At 34.6% G+C, this 15,077-nt stretch overlaps 1 pseudogene across 3 annotated transcripts; it reads right to left on the bottom strand.

Annotated features, from left to right (window-relative positions):
* Window positions 1-6,318: 6,318 nt before the first annotated feature.
* LOC148879003 (PRA1 family protein F3 pseudogene) lies at window positions 6,319-13,875 on the bottom strand (annotated as a pseudogene). 3 transcript variants are annotated; one of them, XR_016104096.1, is made up of 3 exons: window positions 12,940-13,875; window positions 10,932-11,165; window positions 6,319-6,860 (listed from the first exon to the last, which is right to left on the bottom strand). The product of XR_016104096.1 is annotated as a PRA1 family protein F3 pseudogene, transcript variant X3 (transcript). The 3 variants fall into 3 exon arrangements; XR_016104095.1 differs by having other exon boundaries at window positions 6,319-6,885; window positions 12,940-13,847; XR_016104094.1 differs by lacking the exon at window positions 6,319-6,860 and having other exon boundaries at window positions 11,026-11,165; window positions 12,940-13,765.
* Window positions 13,876-15,077: the final 1,202 nt, after the last annotated feature.

Here is a 15,077-nt window from a genome sequence, read left to right as displayed (position 1 = left end):
ACATGCCATGTGAGAATCCTCAAGAGAAAAGAAACTTTATTCCTAGAGCATCTCATTGGACATGTGGCAAAACCTAGTGGTGTCTGTCTAATGGCTGACACGAGGACAAAGGTCTCCTTCCTCAATAGGAAAAGTCTCATTTTGGACTCTTCTCCTTATGGCCTCGGAATCACCTATATAAAAAGGAGATGAGGCAAACCGTGGGACATACGAGAATTCACTAGCCGAAATCCCCGTAACCTATCTTTTCCGAAAAGATTAAGCCTACCTACGCAACATAACCCAAATCCAATCTCATCTTCATCCTTCAATGAGACCATCGCATATTGCCTTACCACCACACCACCACATACACATAGAAAAGATAACAGAGAGCACAAGATTCTTGTTTTGAAGTAATTTCTGACCATAATATGGATACGTGATTGGTTCAACGTGACCAATAATGTGGATTTAAAAAATTAAGAATATTAAAAAAAAGAAATTTAGAATAAGAATTTTGGAATAAATTTTAAAGGGGAGGAAGATGACATATATAGTATAGATTTAGGATAATTGAAATCAATAAAACATTAATAATGTATTAGTGAGTTCAGAAATCGATAATGCATCTATGGATCAAGTTTCGAAACTATAAACATTGACTGAGTCTAAGTGTGCAGGTTTTTTTTTTTTAAGAAAATTATGCAGGTCATGGAGGGTGGATTCATAAATTCTTTTATTTCCTACATAAATAATGTAATGACCATTTTAGCCATAAAAAATTATTATTAAAATGGGCATTTTTGTCATACTCAAGTGTTAGCAACTTTCCCCTAGATGAAAAAGTTATTTACCCACTTAGGAGATGGGTATCACTTATTCACTTAGCCGAATAAGTGATACCCAGGAAATTAAACCTTCCTGCTCCCCACAAAAATCTGAAAAATGAACATGGGATTCTTGGTCAATGGTAACCAAAATACCATTGACCAACTTCCCCCTCTCAAAATCCAAAAAAAGAACACCCCATGAAAAGCAAATGGGCATAAATAGGCATTCCTTTTTTTTTGGATATTGAGAGGGGGGAAAGTTGGTCAATGGGATTTTGGTTCCATTGGCCATGAAACCCATGTTCTTTTTTCATATTTATGTGGGACTAGGAAAACTTATTTTCCTAGGTATCACTTAGGTGGATAAATAACTTTTCCTTGGGGAAAGTTGCAAACACGTAAATAGGACAAAAATGTCATTTTTAATAATAGATTTTTGTGGCTAAAATGGTCATTGCATAATTTACTTGGGAAATAAAAGAACATGGGTAAATACACTTACCCCGGTAAATGTTTACCATAAAACACTTACACAGGTATGTCCATTTACGTGGGTAAGTAACTTACTGAAAAGAAAGTGGGCCTAAGGGGGCTATCTTTCTTTGGATTTTGAGAGGGGGAAAAGTTGGCCAATGGAATTTTGGTTCCCATTGACTAAGAAACCAATGTTCTTTTTCTAGATTTATGTGGGGACCAAGGAAACTTTATTTTCCTAGGTATCACTTAGATGGGTAAATAACTTTTCTTGGGGGGAAAGTTGGCAACACTTGAATGGGATAAAAATATTCATTTTAATAATGGATTTTTGTGGTTAAAATGGTCATTGCATTATTTACTTGAGAAATAAAAAGAACATGGGTAAATGCACTTACCTGGGTAAATGTTTCCCATAAAACACTTACCCAGGTATGTGCATTTACCAAGATAAGTAACTTACCGAAAAGCAAATGGGCCTAAGGGGGCATTCCCTTTTTGAATTTTGAGAGGGGGAAAAATTGGCCAATGGGATTTTGGTTCCCATTGACCAAGAAGCCCATGTTCTTTTTCCATATTTATGTGGGGACCGAGGAAACTTTATTTTCCTAGGTATCACTTAGTTAGGTAAATAACTTTTCCTAGGGGGAAAGTTGCCAACACTTGAATGACCAAAATACCGTTTTTAATAATGGATTTTTGTGGCTAAATTGGTCATTGCATTATTTACCTGGGAAATAAAAGAACATAGGTAAATGCACTTACCTAGGTAAATGTTTCCCATAAAACACTTACCCAGTTATGTCCATTTGCCTAGGTAAGTCACTTACCAAAAAGCTAAGGAGCCTATGGGTGTTCTTTCTTTTGATTTTGAGAGGGGGGAAAGTTGGTCAATGGGATTTTGGTTCGGAAACTTTATTTTATTAGGTATCACTTAGGTGGGTAAATAACTTTTCCTATGGGAAAGTTGCCAACACTTGAATGGGACAAAAATGTCTGCTTTAATACTAGATTTTTGTGGCTAAAATGGTCATTGCATTATTTACTTGGGAAATAAAAGAAAATGGGTAATTGCATTTACCCGAGTAAATGTTTCCCATAAAATACTTACCCAAGTATGTGCATTTACCCGAGTAAGTAACTTACCAAAAGGCTAACGGGCTTATGGGAGTGTTATTTTTTTGGATTTTTAGAGGGGGAAAGTTGGTCAATGGGATTTTGGTTCCCATTGACCAAGAATCCCATATTCTTTTTTCATATTTATGTGGGGACCGAGGAAAGTTTGTTTTCCTAAGTATCACTTACCCATCTCATAGGTGGGTAAATAACTTTCCCACCTGGGGAAAAATTGCTAACACTTGAATAGGACAAAAGTGTCCCTTTTAATAGTAGATTTTTATGGATAAAATGGTTATTACCTTATTGACTTGCGAAATAAAAGAACATGGATAAATGCATGGTAAGTGTTTCATAGTAAAAACTTACCCAAGTAATTGCATTTACCCATATAAGTAACTTACCTAAAAGCGAATGGGGCTTAAGTGGTAAATGCTTCCTATCCACTCCATATATTTATGACCCAATTCAAGTTTTAGATGTCAAATGTTAAGCTTTGTTTTGTCCACTTAAGGGCATTAAGTCATTCTCTTGTTTTTGTGTTTAGTCTTATATCTTCCTCTACCTTTTACCACACAAGCCAGTGATTTTGGGGACTGACGGATCTGCTAACCACAAGAACACTATCCATCCTACCCATAAGACACTACACCCTTACATCTTGAATATTTTATCACGAATACAGGATTCCTGATGTGCAGCTATATTATATTGTGGGTAGGTGTGGATAGTGTTTTTATGCATAATAGATTCAAGTGTGATTATAGGCGGCAAGTTACTTTGGTTACCAATCTAGAATTTTATTTATCCTTTAGGAGCTCAGATCTCCTACCCACAAACTCATTTCACAACCCCATCTCCCTTGTTATTCTTGGGGAGATGTTCTTAATGAGTCCGGATCATCTACCCACAAGAACTCTGTCCATGCCTACCCACAATACACTACCCCCCATGAATTAGGAACATCTCCCCCTGCATAATACTAATATGTAGCTATAGTTTCTTGTGGGTAGGGTTGGAGATTTGAACACATCTTTTAGTTACTTGACGTAAGGAAGAGCCTAAAGATTGCAAATAAGAAAAGTATCTCTTTACACATTCTATATGTGGTTCCATGCAACGAATATGCGGAACCTTATTTCAAATTATATTACTAATCAAGTACTATTTCCAATATTTTGAGTGCATATATGCAGGTATTGGCTTAAGCTTCTTATTTCTACTCATTGGTAGTTCCTGGCTGTACTGGGGACTTAAAAAAAGAAGGCTTCTAAAGCTCAAAGAGATTCTTTAAACAAAATGGAGGTCTATTATTACAGCAAAAAAATTCCCAGGAATGAAAGTATGGCACTGTTTATAAGGATATTTTACAAGACAACAAAATAGTGGCAGTGAAGAAACCCAAAGTAGCGGATGATGATCCAAAACAAGTTAAGCAATTCATAAATGAGGTTGTTGTTCTTGCTCAGATCAATCATCCAAACGTTGTGAAACTCTTGGGGTGTTGTTTAGAGACTGAAATCCCTTTATTGATTTATGAATTTATCAACAATGGAACTGTCCACCATCATATCCATGACAAGGGTCATCTGTCCTCAATTTCATGGGATAATAGGTTGAGGGTAGCTTCAGAAACTGCAGGAGCACTTGCCCATTTACACTCTGAAGCTTCTCCACCAATCATTCACAGAGACATTAAGTCTGCCAACATACTTTTAGACTGAAGTTTAACAGCTAAAATATCAGACTTTGGAGCTTCAAGGTTAGTCCCTCTAAACCAAACCAAACCAAACTAATTACATTAGTACAAGGAACTTTAGGGTACTTAGATCCATAATACCTTCAAACAGGTCAGTTCACAGAAAAGAGTGATGTCTATAGTTTTGGAGTAGTTCTTGTGGAGCTACTAACTGGAAAGGAAGCAATCTTTTTTGATGAGTTCCCAGAAGAGAAAAACTTATTCATGCATTTTGTTTCATCAATGAAAAATAATTGCCTATTCGAGGTTTTAGAGGAAAGGTAAGACAAGAAGGGAGCAGAGAGCAACTCCAAGAAGTTGCTGAAGTTGCCAAAGAGATGTCTGAGTAAATGGGGAAGATAGGCCTACAATGAAAGAAGTGGCAATGGAAGTAGAGGGGCTGAGAAGGTTTGAACAACATCGATGGGTTCAACAAGACCTCGAAGAGACTGAATGCTTGCTAGGTCAACCATTACCGAAACCATGCGATGGTAATACAACTGAATTTTATAGTTCGAAGAGTCATGTTGTATTCTCAATTGATGGCAGCGGGCGATAATTAATTAAATCACTTGTGTTCCTTTTATGTTTGTGATGACCCATATATACCAGATTAAATAATGCCCTCTTATATGAGAGAGAGAAAGAGAGTTGGGTCCTCTATCTATTGCTTCTATTGTCTGAAATGGTTGTATTATGCTGTGAGAGTTGTCTTAGTCACATTGCATATTGTTCCTGTATATGTTGATGAAAGTTTGAAGAATTATTGTGCTTTTTTATCAAGCTTTCATATTGTCATTAGCGAATTCCGTGGGTTTGGAACACTGAACATCCTTCATGCAAAAACAACTACATATAGGGGTGTTTATGAAAAACCGAAAAATCAAAAAATCGAAACGAACCAAGAAAATTAAACCGCAAAATGTAATTAATGAATCGGTTGATTCGGTTTCGGTTTGGAATTTTTGAAAAATCAAAGGACGAGTTCGATTTTCGGTTAATCTATAAAAAAACATACAGTTAACCAAACCGACTGTTATATATATTTATATGTACATTTTATAAATATTTTTAATCTATGTCACATATTTTCTATGTATCTTATATAAATATATATTCATTATACATAAATACATACTTATATTATATTTATAATGATATATTTACAAATATATTATATATTTTTAAAATATTTATAATATATTATATATCATTTATTATTTATAATATAATATTATACATATATTTATATAATATATATTATAAATATAAAAAACCAAGAAACTGAAAAACCAAACCGGCGGACCGGTTAACTGGTGGTACCAGTTCAATTTCGGTTTGGCAAAATGAAAAAAACAATACTACCGGTTCAGTTTACAAAAAAGGACCATGATTCGATTAACCGAATCGCGGACACCCCTAACTACATGAAATTGAACCATTGAACCGAAATTTATGTAGAGTTTGTATGTCTAATGCTATATATCATGCAACACACCAAAAATTAAATGGTTAGAGCAAGTTAGAACCAAAACCATGCCTACAAAGGGTTTTTTTTTTTTTTTTCTGTTCGCTAAAGATAAATAACTTTTCTACTAACCATTAGAAGTTGAGAAAAAAAAAAAAAAAGATTTGACTACGATACGAGAAAGATATGATATCAGAAAAGCAATTGGTATCATAAAAAAGGTGACCAATCAAGATTCGCAGGAGTGCTTTGATTGGTCAAAGCCAATCAAAATTCTTAGATGTAGGCAGATATGGTATATGTACCGTATCTAAAAGGGATTCACAGGAGTGCTTTGATTGCTTCCTTTAGAGGCTTTTCTTTCCAGTCTCCTATATAATCTGCATCTAGTATTTGTTTACAGTAATTTCAGAGTCATGAAAGAGAGCAACATGATTGATGGTTTATAGCTTGTTGAACTCTCATCATGAGCTGCAGCATGAAAAATGGATTCGTCATATTTTAGAAGTATAATGCCAGTAGCCGCTTGTAGTGGGGGACTCATCTGCTGTAATGTAATGGATGAAGAGAGTAATTAAAAGAGGCTGTCATATCAAAACTGATTTGGTGGCACAATTTTGTTGTCATGGTCAATGATCAAAATTTCGCAACGCTGGGTCAATATCACAACGTATCAACTGGTATCAGCTAATACACCGTTTTCAAGGTTATTTAAACAATAATATATACGTATTATTTTGACCCCTTTTTAAATTAGGGTAATTTGAGTTCGGTCCATCTCAGGATTCATAATGTGATCGTACAATTCGGGTCAAGATTCCAAATGTTTATATAGGGGTGGGGATAAATACATTTGGGGAACTAATAATTGAATTCTGAGGAGGCGGTTCAAAGTTCCAAACACTCCTTCCATCATATCGGGATGTATTGATAGTTTGAACCTTGCGTCATGGGTGAAAGATCCCACATTAACGGAGTATGTGGAAGGATCTAATTACTTTGCTTTGTTCTCAATAACGGTTTTGGTGGTGGAAGGGTCACAAAAAAGGAGACCCCCTTTCTCCATTCTCTTAATTACGATGATGGAATCCTTCAGGCAGATAGTGCAACATACCTTAGATGAATTTGTGTGCTGTGAAGCAGTCTCTTGATTGCATATAAGCTTGAACAAAGGTAGCCAATCGATGCACTGAACCTTGGCTTGCAAATGGTGAACTTCCATTGACTTCATTGGGCCTTCCTGTAGAGCCACCTGCCCTTTTAAAGATATAAGGGATCTGAAAAGGCTCCAAAGAGAGGTAAAGTCAACTCTTATAAAAAATGCATTTTAACTTGCTTTCCATCTTCAATTGCTGAGATATTGGTGGAAAGGGGTTTTGTTGTTGATGGGTTGAGTGAGAAGAAATATATTGATGAGAAAAAACAACAAGTATCACCTTGTAGAATGGGAAAGGTTTCTAAACTCAAGCGGACAATGAACCGGTCAGGGTCTAGTTTTCAGGTCAAACGGTTTGACCATTCAAATTGAATGGACAACTCATTCTAACAAAATAAAAAATAAAAAATGGTCAAAACCATTGGACGGTTTGAATGGTTCAAACACTTGGGTCAATAGTTTGCTCACCAAATCAACAGTTTTTGGCGAAATAATGGTTTTGGGGTAAAACGGAACCAGTCACCTGATCAATTCCTAGCTTTTTCAGTCCGACCATCCAATCCGGTCCGGTGTTGAAAACCATGGAATGGGAGACGAGTTGCATAACAAAGGGGGAGTGGTTGATACCCACAAGATTGATGAACAAAACTTTGTTTTTTTCTTTTAGTGTATATATATATAAGGAAATTGTCTAAAACTCATCATGAGTTTTCAGCATTTCTCTTAAACTCACCACAACTATAAAATATTTACAAAATAAATTAACGGGTGTTAATACCATTTTAACCTTCATAGAAAAATATAAAATATATATAAAATAAATTAACGGGTGTTAAAATATTACCATTTTAATATTTAGACATGAAAAAAGAAAAAAGTTCAAAAAAAATATTTTCAAATATAAAATACATAAAAACATAGAAATTACAAAAAATATAAAAAATTATAGAAACTATAGAAATTGAAAAACAAGATCAAAAAATAAAAATTGTAGAAAAAACACCAAAAATTATAGAAAAACAAAAATTGCAAATAAATAACAAAAAATACAGGAAAATTTATAGATTGTAGAAAATAGAAAAATGTAAAAAAAAAAAGAAATTATAAAAAAAGACACTAAAAAAGACCATTTTTCCTCTAACTCACCATTCAAGGGTAATTTGGTCATGAAAATTGTTATTTATACTGACATGGACACCTTTGTTAAGAAGCATTAATAGTGCACTAACAAAATGTGAGTTTTGGAAAACAAAAACTTACTGACATGGTGAGTTTTAGATATTTTGAAAAGGTGTGGTGAGTTTAAGAGAAATGTTGAAAACTCATGGTGAGGTTTTTGAATTCTTTATTTTCTTATTCCATGTCATTTTTTATACAACCAATGAGATGTCCTCCTTCCCCATAAATAATACTTAAAATCTCCTCCTCCCCCCCCCCCCCCCGCCCCACTTCACAATAACCTAAATAATATCATTTCCTAAAATTTCTCCCAAACTACCTCCCCACTATTCCCTACTTTCTCCTAAATTGTCTTTAACCTAGTAGAGAGTTCTCTTCTAAATTATCTCTTAATCTTATTTATCCTCTCCCCCAATTTTTATCTATATCTATCTAAAAAGTTTGAATTAAAAAATTTAAATATTCTAACAAAATTATATAATAAATTTAAAATATTTATTAAAAACACAAAAGATAACTATAATATATTTAATAATTTTATATTTTTTACAAAATTCGTCATGAAATTATGTACTAACAATATAGATCATGATTTTTGGATTGTTCAATTTAAATATAATTCAAATAATAAAAAATAACATTAAAAATAAATAAAATAGCAAAATAATTATATAATAAAATATTTAATATTATATAATAACTTTAAAATAAATAAAATTCAAATCATGAAAATTTTGAAATATTTTATATATTATTTATATGTATAAATAACTTAATATTTTAAATAATGAAATATTAAACATAACTAGGTTTTAAACAATTAAAATAACGAAGTTATGAAATAAATTTAAAAACATCTTAAAAGTAGAAAAATAATTGCAACATAATATTCAAATTAATAATAATTTAATATTTTACAAAATTAATAATGCAATTATGTAACTAATTCACTTATATCAATTAATAATTCTAGAAAATAACTTTAAAAATACTATTTATTAATAATAACTTAAAAATCTTAATACATATTTATTATATAACTATTTTATGATAAGTAATAAAGTGATTTATTAAGAATGATTAATATGAACCAACAAAAACTACATAATAGAGATCCCATAAAGAGGTATGAGATGCTGCCTTGGGAAACAAAGCAGAATTACAACTGAGCCAAGAATAATTGATCCCTATGCACCCTTGCTTGGCAAGAAGATCTGCCATCCCATTAGCTGATCTCATTTCCCACTAAACTCTAACTTTTGAATTGGATATTAGCCACTTAAATTTTATCATCACCCCCCTATATTTATTATATATTTATATATACTAAACAAAACATTTTCAACAATTATATATAAATTTATTTTTGTTTTGTTATTTAACAAAAAATTTTAATGATTATAAGAGATTAAACTATTGTTATTTAAATTTTAAAATTTAATTTATTGTACTTATTCTATGTTTGTTATAATTTATTGGTTAATATTTATTAGAGATTAAACTATTATTTGATATTACACTATTTATTGATTAATTTAATATTCATTGTAATTTTGTAGTTATTGTATTTTTTGTTAGTTATTTATTGTATTTTCATTATCAATATATTTTCAATAATTGTGTTTTTTCACTATAAATTTTCAATAATTATTCAAGATTAAACTATTTTTATTTATTAGAAATTAGACTATTAATTTAACTGAAATTAGGAATTTTCACTGGTTGGTTTGGTACGGTTTTAGGCATTTGAGCCAACCAAATCAACCTAGTCAAGTTGGAGAGTTGGTCACCGAAAACCGACTAACCATTAATGAAAACCGGCCAACTCGAGTTGTATTGATTTGGGTCGATTTTTGGTTTGATGAGTCAATTCAAAAGATTTAAACTAAAAACTTAAATCTAAATTTAAAAAAATACAATGACATTATTAAAAATAAATTTATGATATAAAATATTTTAAACTAAGAAATGTGGTAATTTTCCCTCTTTCGTGTATTAAAAAATTATTAAAAATATAAACATTAATATATATCTATGATTAAATCGTTCCATTTTGGTCAACTTACAACTAACTAAAGTGAAATTGATCCAACCTAATCGGGTTGAGAAATTGTTGAACCAAAATTGATCGAAAATACTAAAAAACCGATCAACTCGGGTCAAGTTGATCGGGTTCATCAATTTGATAAACAATCCTAGCTGAAATTAATTATTAATTTTTATTATAAAAATTTATTAAAAATAATATATAAAATATAAATAATTATTAATTATTTAAAAATATAAAACAATTGTATGCTCTAGTGTGTTTTTTATTATTTAACTTTCTTTTAACAAATCCTGTGCATTGCAAAGGTCCCAGCTAGTACTTATATATATAATGCAAAGTCTGACCCATTCAATCAGGCGGTTGACCCTATGACCCACGACCAAAAGGTTTGGCCTCTAAGCCGGTTTTAAAATTGATGCAGAGTGTACACGGGTTTTCCAAATTTGCGGTGCCAAAATTTGAATCCTTGACCACCCCAAAAAAGAACTTTTAATTGGGTACAAACAGTAGTGCTTTTGCATAATAATGTTTCAAGAAAAAATCACAAGTGAAATCCTCCTACTCCTGGCTGCAATATTTCCAACAAAACTTTGCGCACTCTACATCTACAACACATTTCATCTACTAATCTACATTTTCTAACACCCTAAAATACACAAGGCTCAGTTTGAAAAGAGTACAAATACAGATATGTACAGTACAAATACATACAAAATATAAGGATTTACGCTCTATGTATTTGTATTTGTACTCCTTCCAAACTGAGCATAACTGATTGGCACCAACTCAAAAGCCAAGAACCGAAAATCTCTATACATCCGAAAATTGCAGAAAATATAGAAACGCCTCTCCATGTTTGGTTGTTTAGAAATTGGGAGAAATCTTCCCCATCTAACCATGTCAATCAAATCATATATCATGAATAAATGCAGTATTACCTTGGCCTTGCTGCCTTGGTACGCTGCACAAATGCCAAGTGTCCAAAGGTGTGTGCACTTGGCACCGGAGACATTGTGGACTCCTCACTCTGTGTGTCCACCTTGCATCTTGATTACAAGTGTCAAATAATGTATGTTTTTATTGCTGACTCGATCTTGAAGCATCATGCCAAGTGCCAAGTGTCCACACAGCTAGACCTTTAGATTCAATTTTCATCTGTACCGCTAACATTGCTGACATGGGTAAGCAAAGAAAAAATCAGGAAGAATTCATTATAAAAATCAATTAAGCTTGGACAGAGACCCGTAATGACCACAGTAATGACCCAATTGAACCAAACAGATGTAACAAGTTCAACAATTCCAAAATTAAGTAATCCATGCAATTAGGTTAATCAATATGCAGAATTAGCATAGCTTTGCAATGTGCATTTAGGTCCATACTGGAAGGAACAAAAGGAGATTAACAGCAATATTCTAGCAAATTCAAAACCATCTAGGGGGGTACCATTGCCATTCAGATTTGAGTTGATGATTTCAGTCCCGGGTTTATGACAAGATGGGGTGGTGGGAAGCCTTGCAAATGAGACGACAGGTACGTGAAGTTTGCTAAAATAAGGGAAAAAATAAAGGAAGGTATAAAGAAGTGGAGTAGAGAATTTGTGAGGATTGAAAACAGAAAAGACATCGTTGACAATTCGACCTTTTCGATCACGAGAGGTATCAGCAATGTTAGCGGAGGCAGAGAAGATGGCCCAAGTACTTGCAGACCAGAAAAATGAAAAGATGCCTCTATAGTCCTATTTCACCTACTTTGAATAAGGAGGTTGTGACCCATGAAAGCTATCGTATCATTGCTAATGAGGTGATTTGCAGCCTATGGTTTCATTGTAATCTCAATGATAGGGAGGCTGATGTATTGATATCATTGCTGCAAGGCTAGAACAGCATAGGTTGGACATGAATCAGGCAAATAGGACAGTTTAGAACCTGGATTCCGATGGCTTGTTCTTAGTTAAGCCTTTCTACTCTATTTGGTGGTGATACTATACCTTTTTTCCATGGCATTGAATTTAGCCCCACCTATTCCAACAAAGATTTGTTTCTTTATGTGGACAGGCTACCACAATAAGACTTTTGACACTAGGAAATTTGATTTCCAGAGGCCAAGACATTTGAAACACCTGAATGTTGTGTGAAGCTTCCCCGGAATCCAGTTCCCGGCCCACTTCCTAATTCATTGCTGCTTCCTGAAACGAGGATAGGAATCACTTTATAGACATGTTTTGTTTGGAAGGCAATTTGATTAACCTGGTGGATACGTGGCCAGTGAGAGGTTATAGTAAGCAAAGCACCATCTATTGCAACTGTTAGTGCACAAGGAGAGAAAGGACATAAAGGATTTTCCATTGGAATTTTGAAAAAAGAAATGGAGGATTACTAATTATTGGAGAAACAGAGGGTATAATATTTCATTGGGCATCTATATTATGGCAGAATTTGATAGGTCTTTATCAAATTTTGTAATGACTGAGAAAGAATTATCTTTTATTTTCAGGTGGGTTTTTAATTGTAGATTTTGCAAATGCGTTGAAAAGCTATACTTGTATCTGCTGCACCAGCCGAAAGAGCCCCTAGTATATTTTAGCATACAATTCAATACATATACTCACACATAAAAAAATAAAAAGTATAAAAAGTACATGCAACATAGACTAAAGTATTTTGCCACATTCTGACTACATTTACAAGAAGATTGAGACAACCACAACAACTATGAAGTTCAAAGGGCAAGAAAAAAAATACTGATAAAAGGAGGAAATACAAGTTTGATTCAATTTAATTTTACTTTTTACCAGCTCTAAAGAAAATGCACTGACAAGATTCCCTCCATTCCGTACCAAAAAACATTTACAGCACAATTGGCAACGAATCCAAACCGCAGATTGAGCAAACAAGACTCAGAAGCACTTGCTTGAAATCAAAATCAAAATGAATAAAATCTCACCCAATATCCTATTGATGAAACCAGTCTACGATCAGAATTCAGAAGGAAAAGCCTGCCATCTCAAAGTTTCAAACACGGCTAATAAGTCGTCGTCATCTGGCTACCGACAACTGAAAGCAATCCGCCTTCGGCAGCTTCCTGTTCGTTGAGGAACTGATCCTCAGTAGTCCTAAAGGTAGCATGTAGAAAAACAATGACAGCTCCAATTATAAGCGAAACCAGAACATTCAACCACACATGAGTGAAAATTAATGCAACAATAGTGATCACACTCAGTATAGCCAGCACCACACGATCATCAAATGTCCGGTTAAAGACCACCAGAGGCTCATCACGGAAGAAATAAAGGAAGAACCAGCCGACAAATACGATCAAGAACACGATCATAGATACCGGATGCCACAAAAGACTCAGAAACAGTATCAGCAAAACGATAATAGCGTAATTCACGCGGAAATAGCTGATATTACGTCTGATGCGAACCATCGCTTCGCCATAGCTGTACGGACGCCCAAAGGCAGATAGATCTGCGAGTTCCCTCCATGGGCGTCGTGTGGCGTATATCGATTTTCCTCTCTCCTTTGCGCGAGAAAAAAACTCGATCCCAGAGCCAGAGGTGGTCGAAGTCGAAGCTGCGGCTGAAGGAACAGTGCCGTAACCAGCTTGTAACGTCCTCGACATTACAGAGAAACCTTACGAGTAGCTTTATTTGGTTCCGAATCTAGAATGTGCCGGCCACAAAAGAGAACTACAGAACAAAGAGTTGATAAGAAGAAACCCTAGCCGTAAATAAAAAAAGCCTTAAACCTAACCCAACCTCCGAAACCAGAGAAAGAACTACTGTAACCCTAACCCTGAGCTTCAAAGCTTAGAAAGCTTCTGGTTTCCCCTGTTTACCAATGGCGCCCAAACCAAACGAGGGAAAGCCGCTGAGACATTTCAAGCTCGTTATATTTCCTCTTTTGTTCTGTTAATCTGTTTTTTTCTCCTCGTAGGCTTGTTTTATTTTTCTTTTTTAAGTTAATTAAATTAAAATTTTCTTACAATAACATCATCCTCAGAGTTATCATTATTTACGGAAGTAGCCATGGACTCTACCTCCATTAATGCCACAGACCACAGATGCCCGAATTACACCGTTCAGGAGGCCCACTGCCCATTTGTGGGGTCCATTCCCGTGATGCATGTGATCACCAATCAGACGGTATTCATCAAAATTCATGGCTCATGGGAGGATTTTGATTGGTCAAGGTTCTTCCGGTATATAGATATTGAAACAGATTAAAATCCGACATGGGAAAGGGCCATGGGCCCATAGCCGTTCAGTTGGTTTAAATCTTCCGCATTAATTTGATTAACGAAAGGTCGAAATCTCTCATGCAACTCACGTGGCATGGTGGTGGCCTCTTTTTGCGAACCTCGTTCGCCACTTGGAAAATACACGTGGGCAGTGGCTCTGACACTTAAAAGGGGGGGGGGGGGCACCATCTTAATAAAACCCTACACAAATGTACGATGAAATGCTCGACCATGACTTATCACTTATGGTAGTAGAAAGTACACGTGGCGCGTTTGAAGTGAATGGGGCACGTCTTCAGTCTTCACTGTACTGTACAGCTCCTTTTCATCAAAAAAGAACTTTACACCCTATCCTGTATGGGCTGGGCTCCGGACGATACTGGGAAGATAGCCCAGATCCAACCGACATTTGGGCATCACATGTACGGAACTGACGGGGTACATTGTGTTGTGTATTGGCATGGGCATCACATGTGTTGTGAATTGACGGGGTACATTTTAAATGTTTATAAATCTGTAATAAAATTCAAAAATCTGCAATGAGTCTGTCCCGATTCACCTGAACATAATCATGATCCCCAGGACTGGTTGTTCATGGATCAGACCGACCCGACAATGCAACCCAGTCAAGTCACATGAAACAGTGTTTTAGATTCCACTCAGCCGGGGATGGTTGAATCGGTGAGCGTCTTCTTAACCGGCTAAACCGTAACCCATTGAGCTTCTGACTTCCGAGTGTTGACGATTTCAAATGGAGGACCTCACATGAATTCACTAATCAGTAATCACATGTTCACTTTTCCAATTCACATGGGACTGATTCTTTCTGTAAACCTATT

Source organism: Nelumbo lutea, chromosome 1 (assembly GCF_056320005.1).
Source record: "Nelumbo lutea isolate HS-2025 chromosome 1, American lotus-T2T, whole genome shotgun sequence".
NCBI classification, from domain to species: Eukaryota; Viridiplantae; Streptophyta; class Magnoliopsida; order Proteales; family Nelumbonaceae; genus Nelumbo; species Nelumbo lutea.
The sequence above is the reverse complement of the archived record's forward strand: the minus strand, read 5'-3'. Positions and strand labels throughout refer to the sequence as shown.